Source organism: Lygodium microphyllum, chromosome 20 (genome assembly GCF_053477565.2).
Source record: "Lygodium microphyllum isolate KBCC chromosome 20, Lygodium_microphyllum_v1.1.10, whole genome shotgun sequence".
NCBI lineage: Eukaryota > Viridiplantae > Streptophyta > Polypodiopsida > Schizaeales > Lygodiaceae > Lygodium > Lygodium microphyllum.
In genome coordinates, this window is record NC_141154.1 from 32,287,679 (window position 1) to 32,310,224 (window position 22,546).

The 22,546-nt window shown below is 42.7% G+C and overlaps 1 protein-coding gene across 8 annotated transcripts in view; it reads left to right on the forward strand.

Annotated features, from left to right (window-relative positions):
- LOC148018814 (uncharacterized) overlaps window positions 1–22,546 on the forward strand; it is an 81,153-nt gene that overhangs the window by 54,372 nt on the left and 4,235 nt on the right. The gene's annotated exons all lie outside the window — the stretch shown is intronic.

Below are 22,546 nucleotides of genomic sequence, written 5' to 3' on the forward strand. Positions count from 1 at the left end.
TCTTGCAAGTGATTCTTCGTCAACGATTGACCCTCCCCCACCTTCTGTACCTCTCCTTCCTTCCAAGTTACCTATTAGCACCTCTTCTTTGTCTTTGGCTCCTTCCTCTCCTGCACCTCCTCCTCCTTCTCCATCTTCTACCCTAGCTTCCCTTCCACCCTTGATGGCTTCTTCTACTCCTTCAACGAGTACTTCTATCCCTTTTGCATCCCGTTAGGTGTCTTTTGGGGATGTTTGGCCATTTGTAGTGGAGCTTTCTTCGGATGAGGAGAATGTCTCTCCCAACACCTACCCTGTTTAAAAAAAAAAAAGTAAAATGTGGCTGATTATATTACTAAAAAAATTTGGTTACAATGGAGTATTCATGCTCTACAGACAGGCTGGAGTTGATAAGGTCATAGATATATCATGTATACTAGCCTCTCAAGGTGGTCTGGGGGGGATGGGGGCAAGAAGCCATGGAGGGGGGGTGTATCGCCATCTGGGGTTGCCTGCTTGCATCATGTAAAATAGGTCCTGGCCACCCCAAGTGTACAAGAAATGACATTGGAGCTCCTGACGAGCCCTGGACTCGCCTGCACCTGATCCCATCGGCCACGGAGGGAGTGGATGATGGAGGTTCAGAGCTCTGCTAAGGTCGCTTGTATTGAGAGTCTCTCTTCGTCGAAGGCCTCTTGACACCGCGCCTTTCAGATATGCTAACCAGTAAGACTCCCTATGATTTCCCAAACCTCAGAGTGATCTGCTGTGGGCTCTAGTACCTGGTGGATGGGTAAAGCCTCCAAACCGACCACTGCACACGACCCTGCCTCGATCATGAATATCGTGTCTTGCATCCCAGCCTCATATAGAAGGTGACGGCCCTGGCTGACCGCTTGCCAACAGAAAGCTCCCCATGAGATACATCCAAGGCTGGGTGCTATACGGCGAAGGATGCGGCATGCTCCTCTTCACACGAGCTGCGCCGCCTCATACGACCAAAGGCAGTGCTTTGGGGTTTCCAGAGGCTGCTGTGTGCAGCGCATACAACCTCCCTCTTTCTGCATCTGGGCAAGCCAGCTTTCCATTGCCAGGCCTCCATGTGCCTCCAGCCATAAAAAGTACGATACCCTCATCGGCCCGCATCTCTCAGGTAGGACCATGGGCCACTGCGGAAGAACTCTCGTGGCAACAGCTGTGTCTGTCTCGGGAAGGTGTGACGGGCGGTAGGGGCGGATGAGCTGGTGGTTGTATGGGAGGGGGAGGACTGCTGGTGCGAGGAGGAAGTAGGTGTGTGTGGCTCATCACCTCCTGTGGGAGGATGGGGTGTGGGACTGGGGGGGGACCGCCTGAACCGGGTGTGGATCAGGGGGGGTACTTGGTAGGGAAGGTGGTGGGGGGGAGGAGGATCGAGGGATGGTGGGATGGACGGAGATGCATGGCGGGTGTACGGAGGGATTGGTGGCCCTGGAAAGGGGGGCCTGTGGGCCAGGATCTGTGGGGGGGGGGACATGGGATGTAGAGGGGGGTGGGTGTGGGGGTTGTGGGAACTCAGGTGAGGCAGTCTGTGGCGCGGGTGGTGGATGTGGGGGACCTACAGTCTTGCCGGGTGGGATGGATAGGGGGGGCTGTGGAGTGCTCTGTCGAGGGAGTGTTGCTCACTCACCTGCTCCTTGCGTCGCTTCCCCCTGTCGTCTCCCTCTTTGTCATCTCTGTACTCGTGTGAAACCGTCCGCATCCACCTGTGAGCGTGTCCGCGGAGCCACCCTAGCACCGAAACGCGTACAGTCTGCAGCCTGGTGCCCAAAGTCATGGCAGCGTAGGCACTGCCCTGGCTGCCCAGTCACAATGACCTGTTGCCTAAAGGAGTGTCCGCCTGCCTCAATCTCTAGGAACTGTGGGATATTCTTAACCTCTTTTACTGCCACCCGTACCTTGGGGACTCCTGCGGCAGCCACTACGTCCACGAAGGACTCGGAAAGGACTGTGCCGAAGAGTCATCCAAAGTCTTCCACAAACTGACGATACTCATTCGCCAGGCCGGGAAAGAGAAGGGTGTCCGGGTGTTGATGAAACCTATCGTGGAGTGCAAATGCCTCCACAGTGAAGCCACTGTACCAAGGCACCATGTGGATGACCCCCTTCGTGGACGCATAGGGTGAGCTGGCAAGTAACTCCCGAGCTGCCTAGCTAAGCCGAACCATGAAGATTGCTTGGCCCATTAGAACCGCCTCCACGATCTGCGCTATGCCGATGCGCAACGTGGAGTGAAGCCAATCTCAGAGTTGGGCCCTGGCTGGGGAATGTCCTATTATCTGACCATAAATCGCTGTTTCCTTTAGCTCCAGTTCTTTAGCTCGGACGGCTAGAAGCTGCTTCTCAGAGAGGACGACGCGCAAGGTGTTTGATTGGGGGGCACTTGCTATGTGCGCCGGCGTCTGACTAGAGGTTTTCATTGTGCGTCCCTTTTGAAAAGCTACCAGTCACATCGCGGTGTTGCTTGAGGGGGAAAGTTGTTGCGAATGGAAGGAGCAACTAGGGGGGTGGGGGGAAGGGGAGTTGCAGTTTTGGCGGTGGGGGAGGTATTGGACGCTGCGGATATCGGGTTACTCTGGTAGCGGATGGGGGAGGTGTGTTCTAGGACGACGGGCGGGGCAGAGGGACACGCTGGCAGCGGCCAGACGGGGCGGGCACGAGCTGTCAGGGCGGGGGCGAGCAGTTGGGGGTGGCGCGTCAGATGGAGCAAACCGGGGGGGGGGGGTACAAGGCTAGATGGTGAACGAGCAGGCGGCCACAGGGCGGGAGGGAGGGTTGGCAAGAGGGAAGGGGAGGACTAGCAAAGGGGAGGTGGAAGAATGGGAGGGAGAGGAATTGTCAAACGGGGGGAGGGGGGGAGGGTTGTTGAATGGGAGGGAGGATGACTGGCGTAGGGTGGGCGGGGACTTGCTCAGGCGGGGGGGGAGAGAAGGGCTAGCGCAGAGGCAGTTCGAGCGGGGATGGAGGGCACAACGATGTGAGGGGAGGACTGACGAACGGGAGGGAGGAGGACTGGCGAAACGGGGGGGAGGTTTGTTGAATGGGAGGGAGGAGGACTGTCGAAACGGGGGGGGGGGGGGGGGGGGAAGGGTTTGTCGAACGAGAGGGAGGAGGATTGGCGCAGGACTGGGGGGGGGGGGGGGGCCTGGCGCAGGCGGGGGAAGGGGAGGACTGGCGCGGCGGCAGTTCAGTTGGAGACGGGGGGCAGTAACGCGGCACGATGGTGGGAGTCGGACCACAAGCTCCTAAGGCTTGGTACTAGAGGATTGATTAATTCTTTCTACATAGTGGCTTCCATCGATTGGCTCATGATCCTAACCTTTAGTACAAGGTTGAGGGTGATATGTGTGTTATGATTATTTTGTATGTAAATGATCTTATCATCACAGGGAGTGATTCACAAGAGGTTGATTGGTCTTAGGAGATTTTGAGGTAGGAGTTCGAGATGACGGATCTTGGGATCCTATACTTCTTCCTTGGTTTGGAGATCTATCAGATGGCACATGGCATTTTCATTTCCCAACATAGGTACATCTCTAAGTTACTGGTGGAGTTTGGTATGATGGAGTGTCAGCCTATTTCTTGCCCCAAGGACTTCGAGTCCAAGCTTGTGGTAGTAGACGATCCCCTTTCAAATGCTCCTTATTATAGGTGTCTTATTGGCTCATTGATTTGGCTCTTTCACACTGGGCCTGATATTTCTTTTGTGGTGGCTTTGTTGTCTTCTTTTATGAAGACTCCTACATAGGATCACTGGAGGGTTGCTTTGCACGTTTTTCATTATTTATAGGGGACTTGATCCTATGGAATCATGTATGGGGAGGGGGTTACTCTTTTTGGATGGAGTGACTCTAATTGGGTAGGTGATGTGGATTCGAGATGGTCCACTACAAGTTATGCCTTCGTCCTTGGATTAGGAGTTATCTCTTGGAGCAGTAAGAAGCAGCCTACTATGGCCCTTTCTTCTATGGAGGCTGAGTATTGTGCCCTTTATTCTATAGCTATGGAGGCTTTTTTTAGCTCCATCGTATGTTGGCAGAAATTGGATTTCCACATACAGGACCTACGGAGTTGCATGTGGGCAACCAAAGTGCTCTAGCTTTGGTGAAGAACCCAGTGTTTCATGCTTGCATGAAGCACATTGAGGTTCAATATCATTATGTTCGAGAGCGGCTTGTGGATTTTTAGTTGGTGGTGGCCTGTTGTCCCGCAGAGGACAGCAGAGGACAATGCAGTGGATCTCTTTATGAAGCCTTTGCCTAAGGCTTCTATGCTTCATCACATGAGGTTGTTGGGTCTATAGACCCTCCCAGATCTGAGAGGGGGTGTTAGTCTGTGTTGAGAAATCAAATGAATGTATGCCCATAGAGGCTGGAGAGAGACTTGCCCATAAGTGGCTTTGTATGAGAGAGAGAGACAATGATGTATACTCTAGGAAGAGATGTCCTAAATCCCATAAGCACAGTGAGGAAGAGTGGAACCATCCAAAAGCTATATAAGCATGTGCTTGACTCTATTTTCAAGGTAAGGTACCATCATTTTGAGACACTCAAGATTGTGTTTATGAGTCCAAGTTAATCTATCTTGGAACCTAATTCACTTGAGTTACAATTCTTTATCTCAGTCATGTTTTATGTGTATAATCTCCATCCGCTATAGCTAGCATAGCTCTAGATCTGTGTTTTCAACATGGTATCAGAGCCATGGTGAGCTATGTCTAGCCACACTCATTCTCTCTTCTACTTCTACTGCCTCGTTTTTTGGTCCTCACAGTAATGATGGTGGTTTAGCTTAGAAGGAGTAGAATCAGCTTGGTGGTGTAGGAGGGAGAGAGAGAGGCTAGAGCTCTGTTGCTAGGGTTTTGCAGCTTGTTGCTCTTAGGAAGAGGCAAGGGGAGAAGGAATTGGGAATTTTCTCTCCTCCTCCTCCTCCTCCTCCTCATCATCATCATCATCTTCGTCTTCACAGCGGCATATACAAGATTGTGTCTACCATAGCTCGGGAAGTTCTCATTCTGGGGGGGAGTAGTTTCAACACTGCAGATTATTATGCCCCCGCTCTGTGAAGTGAGTTCTGCAGCGACTCATGGACCTCCATACTTTTTCTGCCGGTGAATGCTCGAGAGTCATTCAGGGAGCAGGTATGAGGGCGGTGCGTCCTCTTCTCCCGGCCTGCATAGACACATCTCCTCCTCTGCATACAGAATGCTTAGCCTTCCGTCTCAGCAGAGCACCTTTGATGAATGGATGCCTCTGCCCTATTGCGAGAAAGAGTCGACCGCCTGTCTATTTATTGGACTCCCGCAACAGCATGTGGCTTAATGACTTCTCGCGAAATAGGCATGCGCCGAATGCTCGTGATATGCTAAATGAGGCCGATTTGGTTCTTAATGGTGTCCTCTACTCAATGCTTAGATGGTTTAATAAACCGACAACAATTTCACATATATTGAGAATAGCCAGTAAACAAATAATTTGAGTTAGCTGCTCTCAAGGCTTTGGCAATGGACAAGAGGAGCCTCTTTCCTCACAAGAAGGCTCCAAGCTGCACAATAGAGATAGTGGAGCTAATTGCGGGGACGATACAGCCTATGAGGTGAGAACGTCTCAGGCTGCCATTGCTGGCCTCACAGCACAGGTTGCAGCCACCCAGGGCGATCTTGTTCCTAAGAAGAGATTTTCTTTCAGAGGCAAAGCAGGTAAAGGGACAGCATCGACAGAGCTGTTAGTGCCTGGTGTGTTGCAGGGCACGAAACGTGAAGGACAAGGCTATGATGGCCCTGCAGAATTGGAGAGAAAGGACGATGTGAGCAGTGCCACTCAAGCTTTATTGTTAACACATGGCATTGCAGATGCAAACCAATGCGAGGGGGCAGCAAAAATCGGTCAAGGATTGCCCACTTGTAGCATTCAGCATCGCAAGGACTCCATCATTGTAAGAGATCTGCAGGACCAGAATGATGGAAAGGAAGCTGCTAAAGAGGCCGGCGCAGAAGCAAACGCCACACACACTCTCTCTCTCCCTCGATACTCACCTTTAGGGTGATACTAAGGTTAAAGCCCTAGCCGTAAAGTCCATTCACACCTTCTCTTTCATTACACTTGAAGCCGTAAATCTCGTTTACATCACAATGTTTGTATTTCATTCTTGACATCCAAGTGATTAACCATTTTGCCATCAAGTGTCTTTAGACACTAGCATTGTGTGCCTTTCTCAATATCTGTCAAAGCACTTGTAAAAAGGGATTATACACTGCCCGAGTATACTCGCGGTAAGACCTTTCCGCATTCAAAATGAGTTCTTTGCACCATGCTCAAATAATCAATACGAATGTAATGATGAGCCATGACCCCAAGCCAAATAAATCCAACAAATCATGTATCCCAAAATCTATGACATGTATGTCAAAAGAGAGCTTGTCAAGCAAAGCAACCATAGAAGCATGAAGCAAAACGATAGTGTCAAGAAGACTAAAAGGAAAGTACCATGCATCAATAAAAGGGACGAGGGCATGAAAACCGAGAGGTTGCCAAAGAAGCAAGAAGAAGATAAAGAAATTTCTGCTGCTAACAAACAAAGATTTTTCCATAATGGATCTCCCTTAGTGGATCTTGTTTCCCGAAGTGGATTTTGTAGAAACCCTACTAAGATGTAAAGTTTCAAGCCTTAACTTGACTAGGCTGCCAAAGAGCTAGTCTCCTGGGCCATGTTTACATGTAGGGGGGGCAAAATCCAGCAAGGGTAGAGACTCATCATTTGAGGGGGGGTGTTGAGAAATCGAATGAATGTATACCCATAGAGGCTGGAGAGAGACTTGCCCATAAGTGGCTTTGTATGAGAGATAGACAATGATGTATGCTCTAGGAAGAGATGTCTTAAATCCCATAAGTACAGTGAGGAAGAGTGGAACCATCCAAAAGCTATATAAGCATGTATTTGACTCTATTTTCAATGTAAGGTACCATCATTTTGTGACACTCAAGATTGTGTTTATGAATCCAAGTTAATCTATCTTGGAACCTAATTCACTTGAGGTACAATTCTTTATCTCAATCATGTTTTATGTGTATAACATCTGTCCACCATAGTTAGCATTGCTTTAGATCCGTGTTTTTCTTTTCGTACCAATATCGTACCGTACCTTATAAAATCATTAGGTACCATTTAGTACCGTATTTTATCGTTCCGTACCGTATCGCACCTTTCGTACATGACAACTATGATTTTGTCACAAGCCTTCTTCTTGAAGTTGAGAAGTAACTCAATGAGATCCTATAACTAGAGTGATGAGAAACCAGTTCTTCAGTTCACATACTTCATTTAGGGTTTCGCATTGACAGCCCCAAAAAGGGCCGATGTCCACATTTTGGCCACTTTTTCAGTGGACGCCTACACAATGGTGCGCCATCCTAGATAGATTATGCTTATAAATTGACAATCACTTCATTCATTTTTCACCACTCTCTTCAGCCATTCTTTACCACCTTCCTTCTTTCACCACCCCTCAGAAGGACATTGTGTTTCATGGCTCGTGGTTGCCTTCACCCTTTCTCTTTTGCTTCAGATGCCCTATTCCAGCATGAGGCCTTGCGTTTGGAGCATCTTCCACTTGGCGTCACCATCATCTGCTTAGCGTCAGCACCCTTCTCCATCAGGCTCCACCTTCACCTGCGTTTTTCAAGTTGGAGACCTCCTTGCCTGGCGTCATCATCTCCAGCGTGGCGTCTACATCATAGCCTTTGGCGATAGTCTACATCACCGAGCGTCAGTGATTTCATCATTCCTCTATTACAAGGGCTGTTGGGACCTGCGTTTTTGCAGCATGGCTTATCCTCCGTTATTTGACATCATCATTATCCACCTCACGTCAACATTTGGGCTGCTCTCCCTGCGTTTGACAGCTCCCATACTCTGGGATTTGCATTTTGCTGCCCACGTTGCTCCCTGGCATCAACGGATTGGGTTCGCTCTCTCGACAATTGATGATTATCTTCCACATCTTCGACGGTATCAAAGGACTGCGGTTTACTCCCTTGACATTCGTCTTTGACCTTATAGCGATTATTTTGGTAGCCCATTGCCCGGAGGACAACGTTTCGCTCCCTTCACTGTGCAGATTCCCATAGGTGCTGCCGCCTGATTTAGACAGGAGAGTGCAATTATCTTTTGAGCTTTGGCTCCGTTGTACTATCTTTTCTTCTCATAGCATGATTCAATGCATCATCACCATGTTCTTGTATTTCTGAGTTTCTGTTCTCTCTTAGTGTTTGCCGTACACACTTTGTGTTACTCCTCGCAAACCCTACTGTCTCCCTGCACTGTCGCTTATTTTGACATGTTAGCAGAGCATGCGTGTTATTTTGACATGGTACCGAAGCATACATGTTATTTTTGACGTGGAGCATACAAGGACTGTGGATTTCGAAAAGGAAGATGTTGTTCAATATACTATGCTCCTAAACAAAATAGTTTGGGTCGGATGGATGATATCTATCATGAGAAGAGCGACTTTGAGATTGATGGATTTTGCAAGGATCTCATACAGAATTCCTTGCAAAGTGATTGGTCTCCAATGAGTGATCTTCACTTTTCTCCATTGCTGTCGGGATTGAAGTGAATTAATCCCCATAGTTTGATAAGAAGGCTCTATGTAGTACATCATGGGGAGTTGTTTGAGGGCAAGGTAGCTAGAGCTTTTACAAGCTTCTTGTTTGAGAAAGGGGCCATCAAGCATATGTCTATATTCTTAATGGTCATCCTCCTTATGCTTTGCCAAATGGTCTCTTTATCTCTCTCATGTCCTAGGGATCCAATCCCCAGTGCGTCATCTTTAATATGTCTCCATTGCCTTTGGTAAAGGGGTGAATCAATACCAATAGCTCAGCAAAAAGGCCATGTTTGATCCATTGTTGGCAGTTGCATGGGCACTTGCTTGAGAGCAAGGTAGCTAGAGCTTCTATAGGTTCCTTCTTTGAGAAAGAGGCTAGCAAGTATATGCTCATGCTTTTAGTAATCGCCCTCTCAATGCTTTGCCAAATGGTCTCCTTTTTGTCTTTAGAGGGTTGATTGTGAAGTCTAATAGGGTAAAATAATGTATGGCCTCTTGTGAAACCTCCAAAGGGCCTTGGACAAATGATTCATCTACTCTTCTATGTCTCTAACCTCCTTTCTTGATTGTCTAAGCACCATAGTATGGACGAAATCTCTATACACTCTGTTATTTTATACATGAGTTGAGAAGAAAGCTCGCACATGATAGTTATGCATTAATTTGGCTTTCTTTCCCAGGAATGATGCCAACTAGGCACCCAATGTTATAAGCCCAATAATCTACATAATATATGTTACTTTTGGAGAATATCCCAACCCAAGCTGTCTTGTTTCTTCTAGAGAATTGAAGAGAGCTTGCAAATCTATTAAACTATGTTGTGGACCAAGGCCATCTCGCCTCCTCTTTGCAATCTTTATAGCTGTGGAGAGTCAGAAAATCCTTAAAGGGAATCATATAAAGTCATATCCTTTTGGCTTCTCCTCTCTTTTGCAGAAGGGGAGTATCCTTATGCTTTGTTAGGTGGTTGGAATACAAACTCTATAACCACATGCTCCAATTGTTGATCTCTCTCAAGGGGGGAGTTCCCTCTGTGGAGTGCTAAGAACTCGTCAAGTTAACTTGTGGGGTTGGCCGTTGGTAGTTGGGGGAGGATAGAGATACATATGCATTTATCTTTGTAGTAGCTGGCTCTCAATTGTGTGGGCACTTGCGGCTTATTTTTTGGGGGGAAGAGGGCGGGGGGGGGATCGATGGTGAAGGTGCAACTATCTTTGTCATCGATGGAATGTGGTAGGCTTGATGTCTCAGTTGTCTCTTTGATTGCCTCTAATTTAGCCGGCGCTCTTATTCCTATTGATCATCAAGTGAATCTCCCTATCTCTGTTGCTATCTTCTCTTGTGCCTAGTAGTACATTTCCTCTGCGGCTCTCTCTCACTCTTCTTTGTGGGCTAGGGGGTTTCCTTCTCCCTAATCTTGAAACGAGATCTCTTGGGCTACTTGTCATTGTTGACATGTTAGGTGATCTATTAAGGCGGCCTAGTGGAACATTCCCTAAGATCCAACTTGTACACGAGACACGATGCAAGTTGTACCAATGAGTACGAATGTAAAAGAAATGGAGATTAGACTCACCTCCTAGCCATAGAGCCAAACAAGCTTACTCGTAAGCCTGGGAGCTAGTGCCATAGTGGGTCATGACCACATCCCAAGAGTTGGCATCCCATACCACCAGGGCACATCATCCTTGTCAATGGACGTGTTGGCTTAGGAGCCAAGAGTCCAAGAGTGGCAATCACATCATGGTGTGCATAATAGGGCCTTAGTATGTAGATTGCAGCAACTACAGTAGCATAAAGTGCATGTGGTTAGGCTAAGGGGAGTCTACAACTAATTAGGAGATTACTATTTTGGTATTCAAGGTGGGATGACCTTGCTTTCAAGCGATGAAATGTGTGTCGATTAGGTGGGTTTTAAAGGATGTGATCCCTAGGCCTTGCACGTCAAGATGGTTTCTTTTTGATTGTTTACTTTATTCTCTCTCTCAAGAGAAAAACCCTTTGATGGTGGCCAAGTGAGCTTGCCTACATTTTTTGGCCACTTATTGGCCGATTGCTTGTTAGCTCTTGATTACTGCTCTACTATACAACCACTTAGTATATATTATGGAATAATTAGATTTGTCCCAATGTAATCAAACTTTTATATATAAATTGCTATCAAGACATATTGGCTTGATGATACAAATTAATTTGATGCTCATGTACTTTGAAAGGTGATTTCTATTATGTGAGTGTTTGTGAGGTGCCCGCCCATCGGCGTTCCAGGCACTCTTTTAGCGGTCTATCGAGAAACAAATCTAAGCGTCGCTGCCCGGCACTCCCAAGGAATGTTCCGAGTTTTGTCGCCTAGGGTTTCCCGAATCCGCCTCACAACGGAACGTTTACGACCGAACCCACTAGGATCGACCTGAAATTCGGGTTTCTAGTTGTCAAGGTCTCCTATTAGCATTCTAGCATCGGGTTTTGGACATCCTACTTTACGCAGAGATACCCAACCCGAAGCAGATCTATGCCGCACTTGGTTCAAAGAGAATGGGAAACGAGAGGGATGCGTTGCTCAACCTCTCTGCCCATAGGGCATAGTCCCATTCCGGTCCCCTAAAACGGCATGAATCGGGTTCTAACCTATCGCTACCTAAAGGTCGAATGACGATAAAAACTTGTGAGAAGCCTCCCAGTTTTCTGGGACCACCCTGCCATAGGACGGACCCGTCGGGGGTTCCGTCCACCCGCTTCCCTTAATAGCTTTAGTTTTCTAATTAGGTCCTACCACATTTATGTGTGACACTTAAAATCAGCTTCATTAATTAAGCCTTTTAGGGAACAAGGTTCGTTCGCGTAAATTATAGCACAGACACGAAAACAGAGCAAAGCAATCTATTGACAAATAAGATCAAACAAGTTCCTTAACTTATCTTCAAGTTAATCTTTGTCTCCCGCCCATACAGGAGAAATTATGTTTCGCTTCTGTCCAACAGAAGTATCCCTTCTGCCCTGCAGAAGTAACTGGTCCAATTCACATGGCACCAAAACTCAATCCTTTATCTAGAATAGGATCTCCCAACATGCCCAGATGTTGGGGGCCACGGAGGTCTTCAACTCCATTCTTGACCTAGCAAGGGGTGTCCAGAGCTCCAACTGACCCACAAGCTGTCTAGGAGCGAAACATCATACCCGTGGTTGGCCTTTTCACCACTCGACCTTCGGCCCATGAATCGAGCAGTGCCCTCTCGGGTTACTACGCGGTGCGACCATGGAGGTGATCCACCCGTACAATATATCCTTCCTTAATTAAATCCTTTAAGAATCAAGCACAAACAAGGCATTCAACCTAATATCATTTTCCAAGAAAACATTCCTTTATTCCCATGGCGACTTGTCATCACAGACCCTTGCCATGCATTTACCATAAATCACAAGCACTTGGAATAATCATCCAAACAACAACTAATAACCAGTTGAATATAAAAACATTTAGGATGTTGTTCGATCAATCAACAAAACCAATTGCATTCTTTCCAAACAATGCAAGAATAGACGATATAACATTTCCATCGTATATTTGCTCTCTCCCTTGGGATCTAAGAGCAATACCATGCAAACATGTTCTTAACACTTCCTTCCTTCGGCTAGGGCATATGTTAAGGGTTCAAACACTATTCATGATGTAAGTTCTATAGGTCACTTACCTTGATTGATAACCCAACCCTGAATTTGGATTGGCAAAAGTCATCCTTATCCAACGGATATCAAGACATCCTAGTTTTAACCCTTATGATCAATTTCTTGTACTAGCTCTTAGTCAAGTCATGAGGCAAATAGAAATTTATCCTCATATATCAAATATGTTATAGGCATAACATATAAATACTTGATAAGATAAGTGTGAGATGATCTCAAGTAATTAGACTCCTAGGCTCTTAGGCTAAGTACTTTTGAAGTATCTAAACTTTAAACTAGTACTTCTCTATTCATGATTCTTAACGTCATATTCTTTTAGCAATTATGCTATCTATAACCCTTGACTATACCTTAATCTAGCACTTATATGCCCAATCTTTTAATGTCATTCTTTTGACGACTATGCCATTCATAACGCTTGACTGATTCTTCCTTGTAATTGCTCTACTAGCAAATATGTCATATGTAACTGGATGCAATTATCTACCCTTGATATATGTACTTCGCAAACTCCATCTTCCGAATAGGTGAGATGAAAATTATCCTTTCCCATTACCTATACTCGTGCAATAGTATGGAGCCTAACGAATCTCATATGAGAATCAAAGCAAGCATCTATCAAATTGAAAATACATTACTTACGACCGGAACCGCAGTTGGATTGACGATGATGCCCTTGCTCGAAGCCTTATTGTTGGTTGCGGGATTGTCATCCGCACGCGACATTCTTTGCTTGGAGGCCATCGTCCGCAAATAGACTCAAGAGATTAAGAAGGTAAAATAGATTCAAGATGGAAGATCGTAAGAGAAGATGGTTAAGTCGAGGACCGAGATAGAGGGAATTGAGCTAATTCTCTTCCTTGCAGCCTCTCGGGGTGACTCTTCTCTCTCTCTCTCTCTCAAGCTCTCTTTCAAGCTCTTCCTCACAAACTCTTGGAGGACTATCCTCCTCTCTACCTCTCTCTCGCAGCCTCTCGGGGTCTCCTTATACTTCCATATGCCTCTCCCATGCCTCGTATTTATAGTGAATTAGAGAAGAGGGCTTGTGGTTAAGGAGTGGAGCTCTTTGTGGAGGGGGATCTTGGAAAGATCAGTGATCTGATGCTCAGATCATAAATCTGATGGTTCCATTGGCTCCGAAAGGGGGGTAAAACTCCAAGACGCTTGGTTAGAAAGCTCTCAGTTCACTCCTTCTTCTTTTCTCTGTTCGAAGTGCTGTCTACTGCCTGTAAACTGCGATCGCGGCGCGCGCGATTTCGCCAGTCACTTTTCTTTATTTTTCTTTTTATAAAATATTCAAACTAATTAAAATATCACTTGTCTTTTCTTTTAAATGACATCCAGTTCTAAAAATCTCCATATCTTTTTTTAAAGAATAATATCTAAAATATCTAAAATATACTAGCTTTGCCCAAAGTCTAATATTTTTGGACCTTCCAAACTATACACATGAACTTAGTGATTAATATGACTCATAAGTCTCGTTCACGTTGTAATTTACGTGAAGGGTAGCTACAGTCTTTGCCAATCGAATTTACGACTCTTGATTTTTCTAAATAAAATATTTTAAATTAAATAAAAATTATCAATAATTAATGTTAGTTAGTTTTTACCTTAGTTAGTCTTTAGTTAGTAATCTTACTAACTTATTAATTTGACTAACTAACTTACGAACCAACCAACTAACTTTTATTGTGCGGAGATATTACAGTGTTTCAAAATATGATTAAATGTTTATTTTTCTATTTAAGGGTGGTCAGTGGTGAGAATGCCTATAATCATACTTGGGTCGTCATTGATGAGATTCCCAAGAGAAATTAAAAGTTTAGTCGGGCAATCAGATTGACCAGAAAGCTCAGAATGACTAAGACTTTTACACTCAAATAGTCAAATTGACTAGAAACACACATATAATGAGTGGTTTTAGAAAGTCAAAGCAGATGCTCATGATCAAAGAAACAAACCATGAATTAATAAACCTATATAATGAAGCTCTTCAGAATCTAAATTTGACGACTCCTAAAATTTGAAAGTTGCTCAAATGGAAATTTTGTTTACGTCAAAGGCTTTGGGATTTCAAAGGAATAAATTTCTCTTCAGTAGCTATCTCAAATTCTGAGCCATTTGAGAAATTTTTAGAGTAGAAGATTAAGAAGCTTCTTTCTCTAGAAAAGTGACATGTAGCATCTAGAATAGGACATTGTCATTTTGAAAAGCCAAGTATCACTACATTTGTCATTTTCAGCAAATACCTATCATTTGTAACCTCTACTGTTCACTTTTGAGCATCCAAGCCCCACATCTATATATTGGAGATCTCTCTCTTTATTTGGAATGAGCCCTCGTGTCGAAATTTCAGCCATATGCTTTGTACTCTTCTATCTATCTCTGATCCTAGAAGTACTTTTTACTTAGCTTGATCTAATCCAAGCAATAAAAAAGAAAATCAGCTTGCTGCCCAGAGTTTGCAGAAATTAGGGTTTCAAAAACCCTAATTTTCAGAATTGCAGCAAATCAGACCTTTTATATATGGTTCAGGCACTCAGTGCTCGTGGTTTATTTCAATAAATTCCTATAAAGGAGGGGCTCTTCCCCTCTCAATGTAGTGTCGAAAATTGATCGAGTTGGTTAGTCCAAAAAATTGTCATTCTCACGTTTTTTCCCTCATTTATATCGGTATTAGAGCAAGGATTTCTTCTTTGCAAGAACTTTTCTGAGGTGACAAGATCGTCGGGCCTAACTTTCTCACCATGTTAAGAGGCAAAGAGAAGAATTTTGGTGAGCAATTGGAAGGCTTTCGACACTCTATACTTGTATGCTTCTTTGATTATGAGAAGATACAACGATACAAGGAGATGGAAGTCGATTTAGAAATTCAAGCTTTGATGGAGAGAAGAGCTAGAGCACGGGTTGAAGCAAAGGTCTTTGAAGATTTTTAATTTTCTTATCGAGAAGGCTCTTGAGACAGATGGTATTACGGCTATGGAGGCCTATCTCAGCATGAAAGGTATCAATGTTATTGATGCAACTAACTATGAAAGATAACACATCACCTATCATTCAAGGATCCACCCCAACGGTGATGTCAAAGTCTCATCATACACAAGTTGCTTTGTATTGTCCCAAGAATCCCTCCATGGAGAAGAGCAAGGAGAAAGTCAAAGAACTGGTCATTTCCATGGTAGTTGAATTTCCAAAGATGCTTTTAGCAAAGGAAAACAATGCTAATAGAGACTTCAAGCCGGGAGAGAAGAGCAGCAAGTTTGATGTTTTCTATAGTAAGAGATATTCTTAGAAAGTTGTGACTTTTACTAGATAATTTGATGTGGCTTTTGGTAGTGAAGATGATATAAAAAATCAAAGATTAGGATGGTTAAAATGTATCTAAAGGATGCTGCTTTGAATTGGTAGCTTAAAGTTGTTCAAGAGGGAAAGGAATCCAAGTCTTAGAAAGAGTTTAAGGAGATGTTCAACAAGAAGTTTTTGCCTTCATTCTTTGAAGCGGATATGCAACAAGAATGGGATGAGCTGAAGCAAAGCCGTGGAAACAATGTTAAAACATATATCAACAGTATGATGAGCTATCAAGATGACAAAGCTTGATACTTTGAAAATAGATCAAGATGTAGCCCTAGAAGTTGAAGGGCTGCATATGCCATGGACACTTAGTAAAGTCTCAAAAGAAGAACCACAAAGAAAGAAGACTAAGATGTTTGAAGAAGTTAGATAAAGAAGAACCAAAGCATAAGAATGGAGGTACACTACCTTTGCTATCCCAAAAAAAAGCTAAGGCAAAGAAGGAAAACCGGTCCCAAAAGATACCTCAAGCGAATGCTGTACCTAAGGAATCCTTGCAACAGGATAAAACTCTATCAGAGAAAATGAAGCTTGTAATGGCTTGGGATAACATCGCTAATCAACCTGTTTTCGTTTATTTTGATACTGGGGCTACATATCATTATATCAATTCTCGGATTTTTGTAGCTCTACATCTATCAAAGGAGAGACTTCGAACACCAAAAATGTCAGATGTTGCTTTTCAAGGAATGGAGTCTAAAGTTACTCCCATTTTTGGGAAACTATGAATTGAGATAGGAGATTATGTAGATCATGAGAGTTTTGTCACGGGAGATCTTAGTCATTCTGATGTTGTATTAAGAATACATTGGCATAGAAAAATAGATCTAGTCATTGATTGGAATCAAAATAAGTTAAGATTCTCTTTCAAGGATAAAAATATATCTTTTGATGTGGGAGTGAAAGGAAACTTTATTCCCATCTTATCCCATATACAAATTTGTAAAGCAATGAAAAAGTCTATTTCCTCGTACTTGATTTTTATTAAAGATTCTAACAAAGAGTTTAGAATTGAAGAGTCCATATCAGATATGAATGAGGAGCGAATGAGATTCTTAAAGGAGTATGAAGATTGTTTTGCAGATACTTTACTTAACGAGTTACCACCAAAGAGGCTAGAAGATTATCACATTGATCTCATTCTTGGGAGCTCACCTCCAAATAGGCCACCCTATCGTGTGAGTCCAATATAACAAGAGGAGATTATGGAGTAAGTGAATGAGCTTTTGGAGAAGTCCTCTTAGTGCAGAAAAAAGATGGATCTTGGTGCATATGTGTGGACTACACAGTCCTCAACAAAATTACAATTCAGAATAGATTTTCCATTCCAAGAATTGATGATATCTTGGATAGATTGGATGGATCCAAAGTATTCAACTGGATTGACTTGAAGAGTGGTTACTATTAAATAAGAATTGCTCCTCAAGATATTTATAAAACAACATTTATGACAACTTTTGGTTTGTATGAGTTTTTTGTGCTAGCATTTAGTCTCACTAATGCTCCTGGAACCTTTAATAGAATGACAGAAAGAATCTTTAGAGCATATCGGAAGTTTATAGATATTTTCTTTGATGATATTTTGGTTCATTCAAAAGATGAAAAGAGTATAAGCAACACTTGAAAATAGTGTTTTGAGAACTCTGCAAACACAAACTTTATATGAATGGCAAAAAATGTGAATTTTTTTGAAAAGAGATTCACTACTTGGACCATATTGAATCCAAAGATGGGATTCAGATGGATTGAGAAAAAGTCACGGCTATTGTAGGATGGCTAGAATTGACTAATGTTCATGAAGTTCGAAGTTTCTTGGGATTATGCTCTTATTACAGGAGATTTATTGAATGGTTTGTAGTGGTTGCTAGACCATTGCATGATTTAACTAAAAAAGCAGTGGCATTGCGGCGGATTAAACTAGAAAAGGAAGCTTTTGAGACTCTAAAGTTTTATATCAGCAAATGATTTCTTTTGGTTATACCTAATTTGTCAAAACCATTCTTTGCGAAATATGATGCTTTAGGAGACTAAATTGGTGCAGTAATACACCAGGAAGGACATGCGGTTGCTTATGCAAGTAGAAGGTTGCAAAATGCAAAAAAGAAAGCTACTACTTGTGTAAAGGAGTTAATGGCCATCATTCAAGTTTTAAAAGATTGGAGACACTATCTTTTAGGTGGAGAATTTCTCATCAAGATGGACCATGACAGTGTAAGACACTTTCTCAATCAACCAAAGATTTCTGAGAAGCATATTTGATGGGCCAATTATTTAGCTCAATTTAACTTTCAAATATTACATATTCTTGGAAAGCAAAACAAGGTAGCTGATGATCTGTCAAGAAGACCTTAGATTCATGCAATGTCTATATTTATCATACAGATTTTACTAGTATGAGAGACATGTATATTTCTGATGAAGATTTTAAAATCATTTGGGAGAGTTTACAACTTTGTAAAAGGGTAAACTCTTATGTTATCAAAGAAAGATTTCTTTTGATGGAGAATAAGTTATGTGTTACTAAAGTAATGGAAGAATGTTATGCGGCTCCTTACATGACTCATTGTGGTATTTTTTCCACAATCAAGATACTTGAAATGTATTTTTTTTGGCCAAGTCTTTGATGAGACATTAAACAATTTATCAAAGAATTTTTTGTATGCCAAAAGATTAAGTTTGATTGTCGAAAGCTTGTAGGGCTTTTGGAACCATTACTAATTCTGAGTTAACCTTAGGAAAGTATTGCTATGGATTTTATTTTTGGCTTGCCAAAATTAGCAAATGGCAATGATGACGTATGGACTATTATTGACAGCTCTCGTCAAGAAGACTGTTAAGTCTCAATATATAGCTAGAATATGTATTCAATAAATCTTAAAGTATCATGGGTTACCACGATTCATTGTGGGTGATAGAGATCCACGAACCACTAGTCTCTTTTGACGAGCTCTTTTTGAAAATTTGAGTACAAAGATTACTTCTTCTTTTTATCATTCTTAAATAGATGGTCAAAGTGAGATAGTCAATCTCACAATATTGGATATGTTGAAGTGCTATTGCCATGAAGCCAACAAAAAATGAGAAAAGTAATTACCTTTGGTAGAACATGCCAATAACAACACAATTTATATTTCTAGTTATAACTTCCAGAGCGTCAGAGAATTTACAATGCTTTTCATATCCATCTTTTGAAGCCTTATGAAGGGCCTTCACCATTGGAACTTGCAATAGAGTATCCACGTGAAGTAGATGAACAAGAGGAGATACTTCAACCTGTGTAAATAGTCTTTTATATAATTAGGAAACGAGGAAGAAACACTTTTAGAAAATTCCTTTTGAATTTTAAAAATCACTTTCATTTAGATCTAAATGGATACTAGAAGAGTATTTTAAAGACTATCCGGAAATACTTGTTGCTTATGAAGAAATTGTAGGATCAGAAATACTTTAAGCAATGTCTTGAGGACAAGAAGTATTTCAAGAGAGAGAGATATAACCAACTTTTTGTATATAAATTGCTATTAAGACATATTGGCTCAATGATTCAAATAAATTTGATGCTCATGTACTTTGAAAGGTGATTTCTATTATGTGAGTGTTTGAAAATATAATTAAATGTTTATTTTTCTATTTAAGGTTGGTCAGTGGCGAGAACGCTCTATAATTATACTTGGGTCATCATTGACGAGATGTCCAAGGGAAATTAAAAAGTTTAGTCGGGCGGTCAGATTGACCTAAAAGCTCAGAATGACTTAAGACTTTTATACTTAGATAGTAGAATTTGGTGACTCCTAAAATTTAGGAGGCTACTATTTTTGGAAGTTGTTCAAATGGGAATTTTGTTGATGTCAAAGGTTTTGGGATTTCACAAGGAACAATTTTATCTTCAGTAGCTATCTCAAATTCTTAGCCATTTGAGAGATTTTTAGAGTAGAATGTTTAGAAGCTTCTTTCTCTAGAAAAGTGAGGTGTCATTTTGAAAAGACAAGTGTCCCTACACTTGTCATTGTTAGCAAGCACCTGTCATTTGTAACCTTTACTTTCCACTTTTAAGCATTCAAGCTCCACATCTATATATTGGAGGTCTCTCTTTTCATTTGGAATAAGCTCCATGTTGAAATTTTAGCCATTGTTTGTACTCTCCTATCTATCTCAGATCCTAGCAGCACTTTCTACTTAGCTTGATCTAATCCAAGCACTAAAGAAGAAAATTAGCTTGTTGCCCAGAGTGTGCAGAAATCAGGGTTTCAAAAACCCTAATTTTCAGAATTGCAGCAAATCAGCCCTTTTGTATATGGTTCAGGCACTCAGTGCCCGTGGTTTGTTTCAATAAATTCCTGTAAAGGGGGAGAGGCCGGTTCCCCTCTCAATGTGGTGTTGACTCTCTCTCTCTCTCTCTCTCTCTTTCTCTTTTTCGTAAAAGTTTCTCTCTCTCTCTCTCTCTCTCCTAATTTTCATGGTGAAAATTGATCAAGTTGGTTAGCTCAAACAATCATCATTCTCTCGTTCTTTCCTGCGTTTACAACCAAGGCACAGAGAAAGATGTACATGGTGGCAAAGTTAGAGGTGTGTTGGGAGATCGATCATGTACAGGATGTCGGAAGCGAGTGCAAGGATGAAAGCCTAGAAGACTGACGTAATAGGCTGCACAACATGAGAATAGAAAAGAGAAAACATAAGAACATTGCAGAGGGAGAACTCAAAGAGATATGCTTGAAAAATGGAATCCATATACTATACATGAGACAATTACGTACATCAATGAGTCACTGGTTGTGTGGGCACTAGCATTGGCTCCCTCTCTCCAATAGAATGTACTTTGGAAGTTTGCACAAGTGAATGAATGAATGAAGAGGGAGTCGAGCTATAAATAGGCCTAAATCTAGGAAAAGTCAGCTAGTTGAATAGAATAATAATAAAATATTTTGGTTGCAGGATCAGTAGATAACCAATAAAAACACTCAATCGACCAAAAATAGGCCCCAATAAATCAGGTGGCAAAGCATTGGCTACTCCAGCAAACTCTGGAGGGAGCTCACAGAGCACAATGCCATGCCCACAAGATGAGTCTCTAGAAGCGCAGACTGCATGTGTTAAAGTCAATCCTGTACTTGTGTAAGACAAAGCAAGAAAGATTGAACAATATCTTTAGGCTCAAACTGCAACTGCTAGAGCTGTCCATAGAGGGTCATTGTATGCATAGTCAATGGAGCCATGTACAACATCTAAAGCTTCTCCCATAACACCATAGTTGTTTTGCAGTAAGAAAGATTGAACAATATCTTTAGGCCCAAACTTCATTTGCTAGAGCTATCCATAGAGAGTCATTGTATGCATAGTTGATGGAGCCGTGTACAATATCTAAAGCTTCTGTGTACAACATCTAAAGCTTCTCCCATACCACTAAAGTTGTTTTGTAGTAAGAAGGATTGAACAGTATCTTTAGGCTCAAACTTCATCAGCTAGAGCTGTCCATAGAGGGTCATTGTGCATAGTTGATGGAGCCGTGTACAACATCTAAAGCTTCTCCCATACCACCAAAGTTGTTTTGTAGGTGTCCGCCAGTAGAACCTCTTTAGAAATGCATTGGCAAAGAGCGGAAGATACACGAGCATCATTGGAATCCCATGTAAGCATCGCTTCCTCATGGTTGTCAGGGTCCGAATTAGCTGGAAGAGGAGTGGAAGGTCGGGGCCGCTCGATAGCTCCTAAAACAACATGGAGGTGCCATTTGGAGGGATAGGAGGAGAAGATAAAGAAAAGAGAGGATAGGAGAAGAAAGAGAAAAGAAGAGAAGCAGAGAGAGAGTACAGCCAGAATACAGCTAGAATACAGCATAGTCTGCAGTTGGCACAAGTTCACACGCAGTTGATAGACAGCTGATCACAAAAAACGGCTGCTGAGAGGAGATAAAATCAGAATAAACCAGGTGAAATCAGTTGAGATCAATCAAGACAAAACCAAAAGCAGCAAAATCTGCCTGAAAATACTGTCGCCCAGCCACCAGGTGATGCAAGACCTGAAAAAGGAGATGTTGGGAATCAAAAGCCAGGTAGCAGCAGCATAAAATGCAGTCAACACAGCCTGGAATGTGGCTGCAGCAGCCAAATGCAGGTATAGCTGATTAAAAAGCAAGTGTCTAGGGCAGTCGATAGGCCAAACAGCAGCAGATAGGGGTTGCCTAGGCTGGAACAGTTCACAGCAGTCAGGGAAGATCAGCAGCAGCAGTGGAAGAAGTTGGCAAACCGGCAACAGCAGAGAACAGCACCATAAGACCTAACACGGAGATCTGATACCATGTCAGAAGTGAGTGCAGTGATGGAAGTGTAGAAAACTGCTGTAATAGACTGCACAACATGAGAAAGGAGAAAAGAGAACAAAAGTACACTGCAAAGGGAGAACTCAAAGATATGCTCAGGAAATGGAATCCACACACCAAAGATGAGACAGTTGCATACAACAATGAATCACTGGCTGTGTGGGCACTATAACTAGATCATGATCCCTCTATCCAATAGAAACTGCTCTGGAAGTCTACAAGTGAATAGATGGAGGAGGAGGAGGAAGCTTGGCTATAAATAACCCTAAATATGGGGAAAGTTAGCCAGCCGAATAAAATGATAATAAAACATGCTGGTCGGTCAGATCAGCAAATAATCAATAAAAACACTCAATTGGCCAAAAACAGCCCCCCAATAAATCAGTGCCTATAGACTATGTGCCCAGCCCACACACTCATACATAAGCTGGCTAATATAGTGCATTGGAACTGTAAGTGAACCTTGGTCCCTTGGCTTCACGTAAGAGCCATTGTGCCAGATAGGGGTATTGGAAATCCTTGATAGATACCCATCAGATTTCGGGTTTTTTAGTTGGTTAGCC